Source organism: Phodopus roborovskii, unplaced genomic scaffold (assembly GCF_943737965.1).
Source record: "Phodopus roborovskii unplaced genomic scaffold, PHOROB, whole genome shotgun sequence".
In the NCBI taxonomy this organism is placed as follows: Eukaryota; Metazoa; Chordata; class Mammalia; order Rodentia; family Cricetidae; genus Phodopus; species Phodopus roborovskii.
Window position 1 is genome coordinate 16,643,175 of NW_026126469.1, and position 17,408 is coordinate 16,660,582.

The following is a 17,408-nucleotide window of genomic DNA, read 5'->3' on the forward strand; positions in this document are numbered from 1 at the left end:
CTCATCAAAGTTAAATTTCTGCTTCAATTCTATTCTATGATTCCACTAAAAGTGAATACGGATGACAGTTCCTTAATCAGAAAACATCATGGGAGTTCGGCTACAAGATTCTGAGCACCTGTGCATATTTACCCTGTATTTTAGGACACTTTATTACTCAGTATAGCCAAAAGCTCTCCAAATACCTCCAAACAGCTCTCCCTCCCCGTTCCTCCTGTGAGCTTGCTCTTGGAGGAGGGCATCTGGACCAAGCAGTACATATACCACATGTGATAGTATTTGTGCTACATTTCTGCCTGATGGCTACGAAATGGAATCTTCTGTTTTAGATTCCGTTTCTGGAAGTAGCTTTTAAGCTCAAGGCAAATCCCAAACACCATTTTAGAAAACTTTAGGGCCAGTTCAGCAGGTAAGGCACCTACTGCCAAACCTGACCTGAGCTTCATCCCCAGGACCCATGTGGTGAAACTCCCATGTGGAAGGGAAGCAACTCCCACAAGCTGTTCTCTGACATCCACACACACACATCCACACACACACACAGCACAGGATTGTCTGCCCGTCATTTTTGCTCTTGTTTAAAGATTTTATGGTGGTTGCCTGGCCCAATACAGCATATGGGAGGGGAAGAGCTCTACTTTGAATATACCTCCTTAGCACATGACTGGGATCAGTTGGCTTTCTGTTCCTTGGAAGGGACTGCTAAGGCCAACAGCACTGGAATTCCCACTGAGAGCAGAATTGTAAATTCCAAAGCTGGAAATGGCTTTAGCGGGTGGTTCCATCCTGGTTACCTAAGCCTCATGTCCAAGAGTCGGCCTCAGGTCCAGGAGAGTGCCCCACCTCAACCTCTGAAAAATACACAGTGGTTATGACTTAATGATGCTGACTCAGCTCTTTGCCAGGAATAGCATAGCATCCTTTTTCTTTTCAGGTAATTCCTCCCTGGGCAGGAAGATCACAGATTTTGCAGGGGCAACATTATCTGACCAAAATGCAAAAAGTGTTAGGAAGAGAGACAGAGCCCCCAAGGGTGCCAGAACAAAGATGAATTGTTCTCTGCCTGAGAAGTAGCTTTGATGTTTCTCTGTGGGACTCTGTATTGATGCTCTTCAGAGACAGAGTGCCAGCTTGGGTGTAGCCAGGACACAGCACATGCCCTTTCAGGACACAGCTTTCATTGGTTTCTGTGTGCTTTCTGACCCTTTATAAATAAGCTAAGTCCACAGAATCTGGACAAGTAGCTCTTTTCTATGCCTGAGAGGCCAAAAGTGGAAAGAGGAGGAGTAAGCCATTGTGATTTGGGGAGTGGTTAGCAAGAGATGCAAATTTGCGTTTTGGCTAAACCGAATTATCTTGTGCTGGCTGGAAATCACTCTGGTTTTCTTGTTGTTGTTTGTAATTGAAAATTTTCCACAATTATTCACAGATTTGGTTTGTAAATTCCTGAAAAAAGTAAGCAAACAATGACATGCTGTAGTTTCATTTTGTCAATTTGGCCAGATTTGACAGCGTTTTAATATTCTAGAAACTCATAATGGGATGAGGAATAGACTTTGGTTTCAAATACAGAGGCTGGGGTGTTGCTGGGGGTGGGGATATGTTCTGGGTTCTGTTAGGAACTAGCAGCCAGCTGACCCCGCCCGACGATGGCCATGTCATCACTACATCAGCCTTACCTGTCGCCTCAAGCTTTACCTGGCTGTCAGAGGACTCAGTTACGCATGCACAAGCCCCCCTTTTTAAAGCAAGAGCGCCAAGCGCCTGTGTGTCTCTCTCTCTCTTCTGCTTTCGCTTGGCCACCAGCTACCCCCCCCCCCCCCCCGCCTTCTCTCCTCTCAATAAACTCCACGTGGGCGCTGAGTCTCATGTTTGTGTTTCTTAGGCATTAGCTGCAGCAAAAGAACAACAGGTTCCATCCCCAGTACCATTCCCATCTACTCAAGCAACACTTACAGGACTGGTGAGGTGGCTCAGTGACTTAAGACATTTGCCATGAAACCTGGTGACCAGAGTTGACTCCAGAGACCCACATGGTGGAAGGAGAGAACTGACTCCCAGTTGTTCTCTGGCCTCCACATGCATGTTATGACATACATGTATGTGTGCAGAAGAGGATACATGTGCACACACAATAAAAATGTAAATAAAATCAAACAGCAAACCCAGAATACTTGTGATGTGGGTATGAATACTTCAGGGAGAACATTAAATGTTTGAAGCTCACAAAGTAAGTGGGTTTTTGCTGTTATTGTTTGATTTTGTTTTGTTTGAATCTTTAGTTTTCCATTTTTATTTTAAGAGACAAGCTACATTTTAGTAAATTTTTCTTCCCCCCCCACCCCATTGAGACATAGTCTTACTATACAGCCCTGGCTGGTCACTATGTAGACCAGCCTCTGCCTCCCAAGAGCTGGGATTAAAGGTGTGCACCACCTCGCTTGGCTAGCCTATCTCTAAGTCAAGAGTTATGATCTTTGACCCATTGCTCAATCCATTTTGAGATTTGGTTAATGTTATCTTCTAGCTGTTCTGGTTCATTACAGGGCAGCTGATGCACAATTTCTTCTCTGTAAGATGCTCTGGTTCATAAAGAACTTGAAAAATCTCACACTGAATGTTGTCTCGTAGTTTCTTCTCATTATAACCCCTTGTTTCAAGTCTTTTGTACAGTATACTATTATCTGTTCTCAACATAAAAACTATATGAAACCAGCATTCAGGAAAGAAATCACAACCATGGTAATCAACAACAACGCCGCCTTCTCTCATTCTCTAACTCATGGATGAACTCTATCTTCATCTAAACTGTATTCTTCATCGTAGCCATCATATAGCTGCCCTCCTCGAGCTAAATCACCCACATTAACGTACTTCAGTCCTGATCTTGATGCAAGTTCTTTGCCTACTGTGGTTTTTCCAACCCCTGGTGTACTGGTGAGCAGGAGATTTGGAAGCTTCATAGTTCTCCCTCCCAGGCCACCAGTGCTCTGGCTCACGTGCCCAATGCACTGTCCAGGGCCACATGGTCAATGTTTACAGCAGGAAATATTTTCTACACCGCATCCATCCTATTTTGAAATTTCTCAAGTATGTGATTTTATTCTTTTATTTGATCAATTGTAAGGGCTGGATACTCCACTTCTCCGTTCATTTGTGTTGATGCTACTCTCATATTTTAAGAAATTGGGTTACAGAATGACTTTTATAAGTTTACTGCTTCACCATACATGGTGTTGGAGATCAGGATATTCAGTGCCTCTTCTCTATTTGCTCAAGGCTAAGCTTTTAGTGGCTACTTACCACCCAGACCAAAGTCAAAACTCGACCGGTCTTCCCAAACTGGCCTCACATGGTTCTCCAGACTCATTTCCTCTTCTCTAAAATAACTTATTACTTTTTGAGAATCATGCAATGTATTGGGATCATATTTATCCCTCCCTCTCTCCCCCAGCTTCTTCCAGATCCACCCCAACTTCCACCCCAAACAACTTGCTGGTTTTTTCACTCTTGCTCTCTCCTGGACTTTTAACCATCACAAACTGCTTTCTTTTTCACATACACTTCCTTTCCCTATGTTCTTTGCACTGGTTGCACAGTCCTTCAAAAGGTGCCCCTGTACCCCAGACACAGGAGGTCTTGAATCCAATAGACAGCACATAATAATCTAAATAACACCTGGTTGAGCCAGATGTGATAGTGTTTGCTTACTGGCTTCAATATAAGGGCAGCTGAGATATTGGGACCACTTAATGCAGTGAGTTCAAGGCCAGCTTGAGTTAGGTAGTAAGACCCTACTTCTCAAAGCAAACATCGCAAAACAAAAATCCAACCTGGTTAACGTTAAGTAGGAAAATACACTTTAGAAATAGCAATTTGGCTCCCATAAAGCACAGAAACAAAGGTGGAAGAGACACATAAAAGTAAGTGTGTGTGTTGTCTGTCAAATCTGACACCCCACACCCACACCCACCCCCTACCCCAAGCCAGGACTTCTCTGTGTAACCCTGGCTGTTCTGGAACTCACTTTGTAGACCAGCCTGGCCTCTAACTCTATTCTCCAATAGACAAACTTCATGAATGTGATGTCTGCCATAGAAATGCTTAACAAGTATTGGGTGAATTGGGGGAATAAATGAATATAAATGAATAAATTATCTGAACAGCCCCACTCCATCATGGATTCTAATACTTCTTTTTCATATCTCCAAACCAGAACATTCTGGGCACAAAAAAAAAAAAAAAAAAAAAAAAACCTGACCTTTTACAGTTTGTCATATTTATTTGGGAGTGTTCTGGTGTCTTGAATGAAAACGGAGGCCAAAGGAACCTATGGTATGGTGTGCCTTGGAAGTAGAGTGCACGATTAGCATGCACAAGGCTCTGGGTTTGATATCCAGTGTCTCCCCTGAAGAAAAAAGAAAGAAAGAAAGAAAGAAAGAAGAAAGAGAGAGAGAGAGAGAGAGAGAGAGAGAGAGAGAGAGAAAGAAAGTAAAGGAAAGCCTATGTGAAAACTAGCTTTCCTTCCGTATATTTTAACATGGCACTTGTACTATTGTCTCATAGGCAATCAATTAGATTATTTCTTGTAGCTGTCTGTCATTAATAGTTTCCCTACTTGGGAGTCTAACTCCATCCAAGATAGACCAGTAGTCAATGTCAATTTTGCCTTAATTTTGTAAGTACCACACCCCTAACACTCTGACAAACTTTTTAACCTTATTTTTATTTATTTGTTTTGTTGTTGTTGTTATTTACATTCCAATCCCAGTCCCCCCTCCCTCCTCTTTTGCCGCTCTGTCCTTCTTCCCCTGTCCCACCTCCTATCTGCTCCTCAGAGAAGGTAAGGTCTCCCTTATTACGCCAACTAAGTATGTCCCATCATCTCTTTAAGGCAGGACCAGGTGCCCTGTCTCCCAAGACTGCACTGAGCAAGGTGTCTCCCCATACAGAATGGGCTCCACAAAGTCAGTTTACACATTATAGTTAGATCTTGGACCCACTGCCTGTGGCCTCATATACTGCCTGAGACTCACCATTGTCACCTGTATTCAGGGGTCTTAGTTTAGTCCTGTGTTGGTTTCTCAGTTGACAGTGCAGAGTCAATGGTCTCTCACTAGCTCGGGTCAGCTGATTCTGTGGGTTTCCCCATCATGGTCTTGACTCCTTTGTTCATATTATCCCTCCTCCCTTACTTCAATTGTACTCCAGGAACTTGGCCCAATGGTTAGTTGTGGACTTCTGCATCTGCTTTCATCTGTTTCTGGAAGAGGGTTCTAACTTCTCTGGAGTTATGGGTTGTAGGCTGATTATACTTTGCTTTATGTCTGGTATTCACTTATGAGTGAGTACACACTGTATTTGTCTTTCTGGGTTACCTCACTCAGGATAATTTTTTTTTCCTATTTTTGTCCCATTTGCCTGCAAATTTGAAGATTTTATTGCTTCTTACTACTGAGTAGTACTCCATTGTGTAAGTGTACCACATTTTCTTTGTCCATTCTTCAGTTGAGGGGCATCTAGGTTGATTCCAGGTTCTGGCTGTTGTTCTTTAGTCTTTCGTTACAGTTACAAGAATAAAAGGCTGGAGAATGGCTTGGGGTCCCTAGTGAGGGTCCCAAGTGAGTGGGGTCTCAAGGTAAGAGACCACATGGGAGAGCATAGCAGGTTCCATACCAGGTGAGGGTGACCGAGGTGGGAAGGAATAACATGCCAGGCAGATAGAGCGTAAATGAGAAGATTATTTAGAAAGGGGAGTGAGGGAGAAGGCAAGAGACATAGAGGGAGAGAGAAAGAGGGGGAAAGGAGGAGAAGGGGGGTAGCTGGTGGCCAACCGAAAGCAGGAGAGAGAGGGCGGGGTGTGAGGCGCTTTCTTTAAAAGGGAAACTTGTACAAATGACAATGCCATGCGTATCCCGCCCATCATAAGGGGGCAGGGTCAGCAGAATTCTGGTTTCCAACACTGGCTATTACAAAAAATGGTGCTATGAACATAGTTGAACAAATGTCCTTGTGGTGTGAGTATGCCCAAAAGTGGTTTTGCAGGGTCTTGAGGTAGGCTGATTCCTAATTTTCTGAGAAATTGCCACACTGATTTCCATATTGCACTCCCACCAGCAATGGAAGAATATTCCCCTTTCTCCACATCCTCTTCAGCATGAGTTATAATCAGCGTTTTTTGTTTTTGGTTTTTTTTTTTTTTTTAATTTTAGCCATTCTGATGGGTGTAAAGAGGGTATCTTAGAGTTTTTTTGATTTGCATTTCCCTGATAACCAAGGATGCTGTGCATTTCCTTAAGTGTCTTTCTGCCATTTGAGATTCTTCTGTTAAGAATTCTCTGTTTAGATCTGTACCCCATTTTTTAATTGGACTATTTGGTAGTTTGGTGTCTAGTTTCTTGAGTTCTTTATATATTTTGGAGATCAGCCCTCTGTCAAATGTAGGGTTGGTGAAGAACTTTTCCCATTCTGTAGGCTGCCATTTTGTCTGCTGACTATTCCCTTTGCTTTACAGAAGCTTCTCAGTTTCTCGAGGTCCCATTTATTGTTTCTCTCAGTGCCTGAGCTATTGGTGTTATATTTAGGAAGTGGTCTCCTGTACCAATGCATTCAAGGATACTTCCCACTTTCTCTTCTAATGGGGTATGTCTTTCTGTATATATGTTTCTCTTATTGGTTGATGGATAAAACAATGTTTGACCATTAGCCAGACAGGAAGGATAGGCAGGGCTATGAGAGAAAGGAGTGAGGAGAGGGAGGCTAGAGGAGACTGATGGGAGATGTCATTCTGTATATATGTTTCTTGTACTGGTTTAATGAATAAAGCACTGTTGGCCAATAGGAAAGCAAGATAGGCGGGACTAGGGGACAAGGAGGAAGGAGGAAGTAGTAAGGAAGAGTCAGCATGGAGAGACTGGGGAGATAAGATGCATGCCCCACTCCCTGGTAAGGAGACCACGTGAAAATACATAGATCAGCAGAAATGGGTTAATACTTAAGACAGAGCTAGCCGATAAGAAACTAGTACCTGGCCAATAGCATTATATCAAATATAGAGTCTCTGTGTGTTAATTGGGGCTGGCGCGGCGGTGGGACAAGACCGGCAGTGGGAGAAAAAACCATACTCCTTACAGGAGACACCATGTGGAGACTGGGAAGATAGGACACACCAGGTATTCTGTGATAAGATAAAACCAAGTATAAATACAATATATTAGTAGTTGTGGGTTAATAATTAAGAGAGAGCTAGCCATTGGCCAACAGTTTAATAATTAATATAGTGACCATGTGTTTATTTGGGGCAAAGTGGCTGTGGGACCAGGCAGGAAAGAAAACCCCAGCAACAAGTTTTAGGGCAGTCAGAGCTGTTACACAGAGAAACCCTGTCTTGAAAAATAAAAACAAAACAAACAAACAAAACCCATGAAAGAGAGATTGAAGAGAGTTGCCCTGCATGGCTAGACAAGACCTCTCCTAGAAACAATAGGTTACGAATGTCGTCTAGTCCCAGGAATAGGCTGCCTCCATAGTACTTGACCCAGGGGGCTCCAAGGATCCTCAAAGCAATACAGCCCTCTTGCTTACCTACCAGACTACAAGGTAAAACCTGTTGCTGAAGATGTCACACACATTTTTTAAAGTAGAGAGCATACTGATGAAGCCAGAAACTTCTTCCTTGCTGATTAGCTTTCAAAATGCTAGAAGGTGCTGTGAAGGCTGCTGGGAGAATAAAGACAGCAATGGTTTTACCCAACTGTGAATCCTACAAACTACAAAACCAACCTACAGAATAAGGTGGGCCTACCTATACAGTAGCGGCATGACTGTTGTGGGATAGTCAACCATCTTTTGATTGAATTTGAAGCCCAGTTCCTGGGTACTGTAAGGCTATTTAACAACCCAAGCCTGGGGAGGTTGTAAGCCTGGTGTGTGAGTGTGTGGGGGGTGCTTGCTTCTCTTGTATAACCTACTGTCTACTTACTACCTAAATGTGTATGTAAGAAAGAGGTTTGTAGAGAAGAGAGGGAGGAGGTAGTCAGAGGTAATAGGGAAATGGGAGACCGTGACAGTGGATAGAATCTATTATGTACATGTGTGAAGTTGTCAAAGGACACTTAGTAAAAAAATGGAAATAAGAAAATATAATTTTTTTATTTAGAAATGAAATAATGAAATTAATCTTCTTTTATTTTTTTCTCTCAAAAGTCTCCAAATTAAAATGTATTAGCATGATATCTGAATACATCTCCAAAGTCTAAGACACCCGCTGGTGGTACACACACTTTTAATTCCAGCACTTGGGAGGCAGAGACAGATGGATCTCCGTGAGTTTGAGACAAGCCTGGTCTACAGAGTGACTTCCAGGACAGCCCCTAAAGCTACACAGAGAAACTCTGTCTTGAAAAACAAACAAACAAATCCAAGACATTCAAGATCTCTACATCTGCTTCCATCAGTTAATGGATGAAGGTTCTATGATGATAATTAGGGTGGGTAGTCACCAATCTGATTACAGGAAAAAGCCAGTTTAGTCACCCTCTCCACTATTGCTAGGAGTCTTAGCTGGGGTCATTCTTGTGGATCCCTGGGAGGTTCCCTGGCCTAGTTCCAGAAGTACAGTTGAAGAGAGGGACGAGGGATTATATGAGTAAAGGGGAGCCAGTTAAGATCATGACAGAGAAACCCACAGAGACAGCTGGCCTAAGCGCATGGGAGCTTAGGGACTCTAGACCAACAGCTAGGAAGCCTGCATGGGACCAGTCTGGGCCCTCTGCATGTGGGTGACAGTTATGTAGCTTGATCTGTTTGTGGGGCCCCAGGCAGTGAGACCAGGATCTGTCCCTGGCCCATGAGCTGGCTTTTTGGAACCTATTCCTTATGGTGGGATGCCTCACTTAACCTTGATGGGGGTGGGCAGGATCTTGGCCCTGCCTCAACTTGATATGCCATGCTTTGTGAGTCACATGGGAGGTCTTACACTTTCTGAGGAGTGGATGAGGTGGGGGAAGTAGGGAAGAGGTCGGAGGAGAGAATGGGAGAAGAGGAGGAAGGGGAAACTGAGGTTGGTATGTAAAATAAATTTTAAAAATTAATTTTAAAAAATCTCAAGAAATTCTATCTTAGCTGAGTGTTGATGGTGCATGCCTTTGATCCCAGTACTTGAAAGGCAGAGGCAGGTGGATCTCTGTGCATTCAAGGCCATCCTGGTCTACAGAGTGAGTTCCAGGAGAGGCTCCAAAGCAATACAAAGAAACCTGTCTCAAAAAACCAAAAGAGAAAAAGAAAAAGAAAATAAGAAATTCTACCTTTACAAAAAAAATAAAGAATTAAGCATATAGATTAAATTTGATTTAAAACATATATTATTCAAAAAAGATTCAAGGAGCTATAATTCCACCAAAGGCAATATTTCCTCTCAGTGCTGGAGATCCCGTCTTGTGTGTGCTACATAAGTGCTCCACCACCTAGCTACATCCCAGCTAATTTAATTTAGGGACATAACGTGGAGTTGGCCACACACTTGGGTTTATTTTTGGAGATCATAATTCTAAGAACAAGGCCCACCTGTCTCCCTGCCATCCTAACATGGGCATCAGGATTTGCAGACATAACAGAAGTCAGACCAATCCTCAGAGCAGAAAACTGAAAGCATCGTCCCTTCGGCAGGAAACCCCAACCCTTGATTGTGTTGAATGATTAATTAATGCAGTGTTTTCTGGAATGTTCTATAGATTTTAATTTTAGAGAGTTGTGTTAGTTTCCTTTACATTTTTTCTGTTATTCGGACATGGACATTAATCTTCATTTTAATTACTTTCCTCTGTTCCACATTTAACATTTCGGTAATGCCATTGTTCTGTGTTGACACACCTCTTAGGGTGCCTCCCATTGGTTGAATCTATGCCTTTTGTGTTGGGGTTTTGTTTGATTAATGGGTTTTTATTGTAGTTCCTGTTGCTTGTTGTTTTGTTCTTTTTTGAGATAGGGTCTTCCTGAACAGCCCGGAATTCCCCATACCCTCTCCCCAGCCTCTGAGTGCTGGGATTATGCTGTGTGAGAAGAAGCTTCAGTGTGGGGATAACTACCCTTAACATGCTGTAATGGTGGCTTCGGCAATATTAGACACAGCAAATAAGTGATAGGAGATGATGGAAAGGCTTGTTAGAGTTCTGGGACAAGTCTCTAAGATGGTCTTGTTTGTGATGACTTACTCATCTCATAGAATAAGGTCACAGTCTATCACCACTTTCCCTCTCCGAAGGCAGTGAAGTTAATAGTAGGAAAAAAAAAAAAAAACTCGATAGCTTGTGGTTTTTATTTGTTAGAAATGAAAAAAAAATGTTTTCTTCTTTCACTAATGATCCATACAGTTTCTCATATATGTGTATGTCTATGCAACCCTGGCTGTCCTGGAACTCTTTCTGCCTGCTTCTGCCTCTATGGGATTAATGGTGGGAGCAAACACATGTGCCCCCTCGCTCTGCTCCACTCTCTCTCATATGTCAGAACAGGTTTCAGAAATTGCTTTTATCGTAGCAATAGAAACCCTAAGACATTATTCTTGAACAAACTGCCTGGGTCATGACCACTGATTATTCAGGTATGACCCTGACTTTATACTACAGGGTTAGTTTCTGTCTCACGAAGACAAGTCACTATTTATTACAGTTTACATTTTGCTTTGTTTGTGGGGTAAAGAAAATAGAACTAGTGCATATCTTTAATCCCAGCATTTGGGAGACAGGTGGCTCTCTGTGAGTTCGAGGCCAGCCAAGGCTGTTTCACAGAGAAACCACTGTCTTGAAAAGCCAAACAAAAACAAAAAACAATAACAACAAACCTATTATTTTTTATAAAAGGAAGTCTATATCACTCTATGAGCAAAACAGTTCTTGAGTAGAAGCCAGATTCCAAGTTCAAGCTGTGAGCTATGATGAGCAACATAGTTTTATTCAAGTCACTTCATTTGGCTGAGCTTCAGTTTCTCCATTTAGAAGGTGAATGTGCATGTGAGGGGGCTGGAAATTTCCTAGTGGTCAGTTGTGGGAGCATGCCAGAAATAGTCACTGGGCAGCTATTTCAGCTGCATATGCATAGGCACATGGCTATAGGCATTTTATATGTAGGTCTGTCTGCACTTCTGTAGCTGATTTTTTTTTTGTAGGTCATGGGACATGTCTTAAGCCTCTGCATTTACTCATCCATTTATTCATTCACTCATTCATTCAATAAATATTTATTAAGCATCTTAATCCAAGGCTCTGAGATTACAAGAGCACAGGAAAAGTGAGGTTGCTGCTTTTGGAAGCTGTCTTCTAGTAGAAGACATGGACAATAAATATACAAGCAAATAGTAACGTGATAACCAAGGACCAGAAAGAAATCAAAGGGAGGAGGTGGCAGAAAATTCCCAGGGCAACTACTTTTAGGAAGATGCTTTCTGAGATGCTTATCATCCAAACTGAGACTTAACAAAATGCCAATAACTCAGCTTCCAGCCTACTGAGGTAATTATTAGTAATTTGTAGGTGCCAAAATGACTCATCTTGGCTGCTTGCAGTTCATATTATCACCTGTTGACAGAATGCCTCTAAGAAAAACACATTATGTCAGCCTCAGTTTTGTAGATTCCCATAGCATCTTGAAATGGGTTGGTCCTGGGCATTACCGACTACTCCCTCAATTTGGAGAGAGGATGCAGGCAATCTCTGACTCTGTGGTTTATACACTGACACCATGCTGCAGGCAAAGAAGAAACACCCACTTAGTCACAGCTATAATGCCCTGGCAAAGCAGTAGCCACCTGCTTCTTCCACTTCTGCTCAAGCTGGCCAGGGAGCTTGAGTCCATTTGTCACCTCCTGGAGATGGAACTGACTCAGAACACTAGCAGTAATTTTGACCTGGGAGGGATGGGAAACGAAAGGCTTGGATGGCAAGCAGGTAGAGCTGGTGGCTGGCTGTGTAAGATGTTTGGAATTTTTCCCTAATGACCAGCTCACAATGCTGGAAACTCTTCTGCTAGAAGTTAGCATCCATACGGTCTTTAAATTCCTTCTGTGTTTTCTTTTTGATGGGGGTGAACGCTCTGGTCTTCCATTAGTGTACAGTGTTGGAGGAGACCACTCATTTAACACTATAACTGTTATTATACTTATTATATATATAGTCCAAAAATAGACTCACAAGCTGGGTGTGGTGGCATCGGTAGCCCCAGCACTTGGGAGGATAGGACAGGAGGATTTCTGTAAGTTTGAAGTCAGCATGGGTTACATAGTAAGTTCTACATCAGTCTAAGCTAGAGAGCAGGACCTTGTTTCAAAACAAAAACAAACAAACAAACAAACAAAAAAACTACACACAGTAACTTTAAAACAGTGAGTGTTGGGTTGTAGGTAGGCTGGCTTTGAACCAAAACTTATAGAACTGCCCTGCATCCAAGAGAGGACATAAGACAGTTCAACAGAAGTGTAAGTCAAGGTAGGAAGTGTGTGTGTGTGTGTGTGTGTGTGTGTGTGTGTGTGTGTGTACATGCGCACATTTAATTTAATAGCTATTTGATAATCAGTGGTGTTCTAGTTTCAATCTTTTGCTTTAACAAACACTATGACCCAAAGCAGCTTCGAGGAGGAAAGGTTTTACTTGGCTTACAGTTCCAGGCCACAGTTCACCTCTGAGGAAGTGAAGGCAGGAACTCAGCAGAAATAATGGAGGAATGCTGCTTGCTGGATTACTCAGGTCATGCTTAGCTAATGTTCTCATACAGCCTAGGGATGGCTGCCTCCCAGGAAACTGTTACACTCACAGGGCTGAGTCTTCCCATATCAGTTAATAATCAGGACACACTCCCCCACACAGGCCCACAGGCCAATCTGACCTAAGGGTTTCTTAATTGAGAGTTTCCTCCCAGATGACTCTAGGCTGTGCCAAATTGACAATCAATGCTGACTGAGACAAGTGGGTTACTTCTTTTGAATGGTCACAGGTTGTGATGTAATCAATGCACAGTGCCTGTTTGAGAATCATCATCCCCATTATGTTTTCTGGACAAGCACACGTGTGTGAATTTGGTACAGCACATTTTTCTGTTTCTTTAGCCCAGCTAGCTCCATTGAGTCTGGTATGTTTGCACACATCTGGATACCCTGGGTTTGTATGGAACGTTTTCACATCTCTTTGAGTTCCCTGGGACATGCTGCTTGAAGTCCCATTCGTAACTGGATGATGGTGCCTGTAGGGCCACCACCTCACCAGTCCCCCTTTTTTTTTTACCTAAGATATTTGTGAATAAAGTCTCCATTCTTGACTACACCACATCATTGAGCTCTAGCATCTGGCAGCTCTTATCTCAAATGCCCCCCCCCCTTCTTTTGAGGCGAGGTTCTCTGTGTAGCATTGACTGTCCTGGAACTCACTTTGTAGACCAGGCTGGCCTCGAACTCACAGAGATCCTCTTGCCTCTGCCTCCTGAGATTAAAGGCATGCACTACCATGCCTGGCTCAAATCCCCCTTTAACCTTGTTTACTGACAGCTGTTTCAAAGCTGAATGAACCATTACTATCTCTGGGTTTCCAGGTATACTGAAGATACTGAAGAGGTGGGTTGATGGGGCTTAAAGCAGAAGATTTCTCAGTTGCTAAGAGTCTTTGCTGTGCAATCATGAGGACCTGAGTTCAGATCCAGGCACCCATGAAACTTGTGATCTCATGTATGCCTACAACCCATACAATTAGTGAGTTCATGCACACCTGCAACCCTAGTATTGGGAATGACTGAGACAAGATGATGACTGCAGACTGCAGCCTAGTCAAAAACCATGAGTTTTAGTTACAGGGAGAGACCCTGCCTCAAAGGAATAAAGCAGAGAATAATAGAGGAGGATACCCAATAGCCTCTTCTAGCCCCCATGTGTACTCATAGGGACATACACACACACTAAATAAACAAATATTTTAAAAAGAACTGACTTAGCCAGGTGTGGTAGCACAGGCTTTTAATCCCAGCATTTGGTTGGCAGAGTCAGGTGGATCTCTGTGAATTCAGGACCAGCCTGGTCTACAAGGCACGATCCAGGACAGCCAAAGCTACACAGAGAAACCCTGCCTCAAAAAACCAAAACAAAAATAAAAAGAGTTGACTGAGGGTTTACATTTTTAAACTTCACTTTCTATTAGCAGACCAGGAAACCTTGGAAGAGCAAAATGTAAAGTTTGCAATCTATAGAATATAACATGTAGTAGGAGTAAAGGTATTTATTCCTATGGGAAATACATACATCAGATACTGTACAATGATTTGGTAAACCATATACATGGAGAAGCAATGTAAAAGTTTAGTCTTTTAGTTGTTTGATTTTGTTTTCCAAGACAAGGTCTCACTATGTAGCCTAGGCTAGCCTTAAATTCTCTGACCCACCCACCTCAGTCTAGGCATGTGCCTGGCAGTCATGTTATAGATATGTTGAGATTCTAGTCCCTAAAAAAGTAGCAATATACTCTCAGCAACAATTTTCTTATTGCACAAACCCATAACAGTGTAGGAGAATCCTTAGAGAACCTGCTAGGCTTAGGAGTCAAGGCCAGCCCCCATCCCACCAACTCCTGGGGTTCCTGCCTCAATGTTCCTTTCTAATGAGTTCGCATTACTTTTTCTGTGGGAAAACATCACATAACTCTTGAGTCTATTTTACTAAAATAACTAAGAAAACTATTGATTTTATCATATTTAACTCTGGATATTTAACATATTTAATACTGAAAGCCTCCAATTACTCATAATTATCAAGCTAAGATGGTTTCTTTGGGGGAAAGTCTGCTATCAAAGAAAACAGTGCTTAGCCAATCATCTGTGGAAATAAAAGCTGTCTAAATTACTTGATAACTCCCTTTATGTCTTCTAGAAGTGAATATTGGTTCCTATTGGTAGTAAATAGTAATTGCTTTAGTAAGTGAAAAAGATTAAACATAACATACCCTATATTTACAAATGATGTCCTTACCTTAGAAACATGAGAAGATTTCTGGAAGGCCTCCACATCTGAGGCTGTTCTGGGAAAAGGAGGCCTTAGACACTTTCTAGAGGACCAGGAAGTCAGGGTTTGTATGTATCTTATGACACAAATAGCAGCCACAAAAAAGAAAAAAAGAAGAACCACCCATAATTCTACCACCCTAACGCATTAATTGCTTTCATTTTCTTTGTTCACTCTTAGTACTTGATTTAATGCCATTTTCATGCAGCTATAAATACTACACAGTTAAATTGCTGCTTTCTTTTTTTCCATGAAACATTATATTATTAACTCTTTTGTCTTGAGACTATTTTGGTTTCAAGGAACATTTACTCAGTAAAGTCAAATTATCTCAGAATAAAAAGGTAGGGAGTGTGTGTCTGTGTGCTATGGGAGAGGGGTGGTATGTGCTCTGTGTGTATCTGTGTGTGTGTGTGTGTGTGTGTGTGTGTGTGTGTGTGTGGCGGGGGAAGGAGCATGTGCTTTCTCTTTCTCTTTCTCTGTGCATGTGTGTATTCTCATATCAGCCCCTCCCTGAATGTGTGTACATATCTAATCCTGCAGAAATCCAAGGGCAGGAACTAAGTCAGCCAAGCTTCACAGGAATTGAGCTGGGACATGGAAAGCCACTGGCAGCCAAAGCTGCTTCGAGGAGCCTTGGGTGGGCAGAAGGTCTTCTGATACCTGCATTTGTACTAGGTGCTCTCATACCTGCCATTGTAAATCACCAATACCAGTCACTGCCAACTATGAGGTCTTACAGCTCTGGAACATTCCAAACCTCTCAGGGTTTTTATTTGTTTGTTTTGGAAGCTAGGAATTGAAGCCAGGTCGTCACACAATGTCAGTGAGCTTCATCTCCAGATCTCTTCAGGTCTCTTCCACACAGTGAAGCTGCTCAGTCTGTAGAGTTACATGTTCTGTTTCTACAGAGCAGCAAAGCCACCAGCAGGGACCTCTAAACCCAACACATAGAGCAACAGCTCCCGTGTGACTTGGTAATTCTCCTATTTTCATGAACTGTGGCATGACATCAAGCAGCCATTGTATAACCCAGGGTCCCATCCCTATCTGTCTTAGTGTCGATGCTTTCTATCTGGGGCTGACACAAATAAAACCATGGGCATTTCTGTGCATGCATCTTCCCCATCACCTAAATTATGTAAAACATTTTAAAACTACGTAAAAGTTACATTCTCTGAATACCTCCAGGACATAAGCCATAACTTGCAATATTTTTGTTTCACACATACTTAACTCCACCAGAGATGTAGGTAGTTATAGGCCAGGTAATGAGCTGTGATATCTGGGGTTTGCTTTATAAACACTCCAGGGGGAAAAAAATGGTGTGTTGTAGATGATAATGAAGTGAGTCCAGAGATGCCTTGTTATGGCTAGAGCTAATGATGGCTGTGCCGGGCTTACTATGTACTATCATCTTTATTTTGCTCTGTGTTTCCTACTGGCCTTCTCCCCTGTAGTTTCTTTCCCTGCTTGGTTCCTGTGTATTGTGCTCTCCAAATCTCTCAGAAGTTTGCTCAGGCAGATGTTACCAGAAAGCTAAGAAGAAAGAAACCACAGCTTCTTTTTACATTCTCATGTATTTATTTATTTATTGTATATGTATGTTTGTATATGTTTGTATGTGCGTTAGGGTTAGGGTTAGAGTTGTGGGCACATGCATTCCACAGTGGATGTGTGGAGGTCAGAGGGCAACTTACTGAAGTTAGCTCTCTCTTTCCACCAAGTGGGTCCCAGGGATCAAATTCAGGTCCTTGGGCTTGGTGTTGGGTGCTTCTGCCAGCTGAGCCATCTCACTGGCTACACAATTTAGTTTTTCCCTTGTGACAGTAGATGACAAGAAGCTTAGCCCTTTGAGAAATTATTGTATTCTAGAAGAGTAGCCAAGTGCCTCTGGTAGACAGTACAGTGACACACACAGGACACAATTGGCAGTGTTGGGGAAAGCAATTGACCACATACAACCCCCTCATTATCCTTTGCCCAGCAGTTTTCAGGCTTTTTGAATTGTGAACTGGAAGCTACATTTTTAGTTTATTTTCTTTAATTAAATGAAAAATTATATATATATATAATATATATATTCTACATAAGAACTAAACACACTTTCAGGGTGGTAAATCTGAGGTTTGATTTTTAAAGTCACAGGGTCAGAAAACACAATACCAGGTGGTTCCTGACTTCCTCGAGGAGCAGGGGCATGGGAATGCCCTTTTGGACAAACTATAAGCTTGACCCTGTGACTTGAAGGTGGTGGGATGATCTCAGATTTCCCATGGCACCCTCTCTATCTTGTTATCTTTCTCACTGGCTGAAGCATAGGGACCAGAGGGTGCAGGGGTGGGGGATGGACTCTGGAATTTTCAGTAACTGGAGT

At 42.4% G+C, this 17,408-nt stretch overlaps 1 pseudogene; it reads right to left on the bottom strand.

Annotated features, from left to right (window-relative positions):
* Positions 1 to 2,347: 2,347 nt before the first annotated feature.
* On the bottom strand, positions 2,348 to 2,963 carry LOC127227061 (adenylate kinase isoenzyme 6-like; annotated as a pseudogene).
* Positions 2,964 to 17,408: the final 14,445 nt, after the last annotated feature.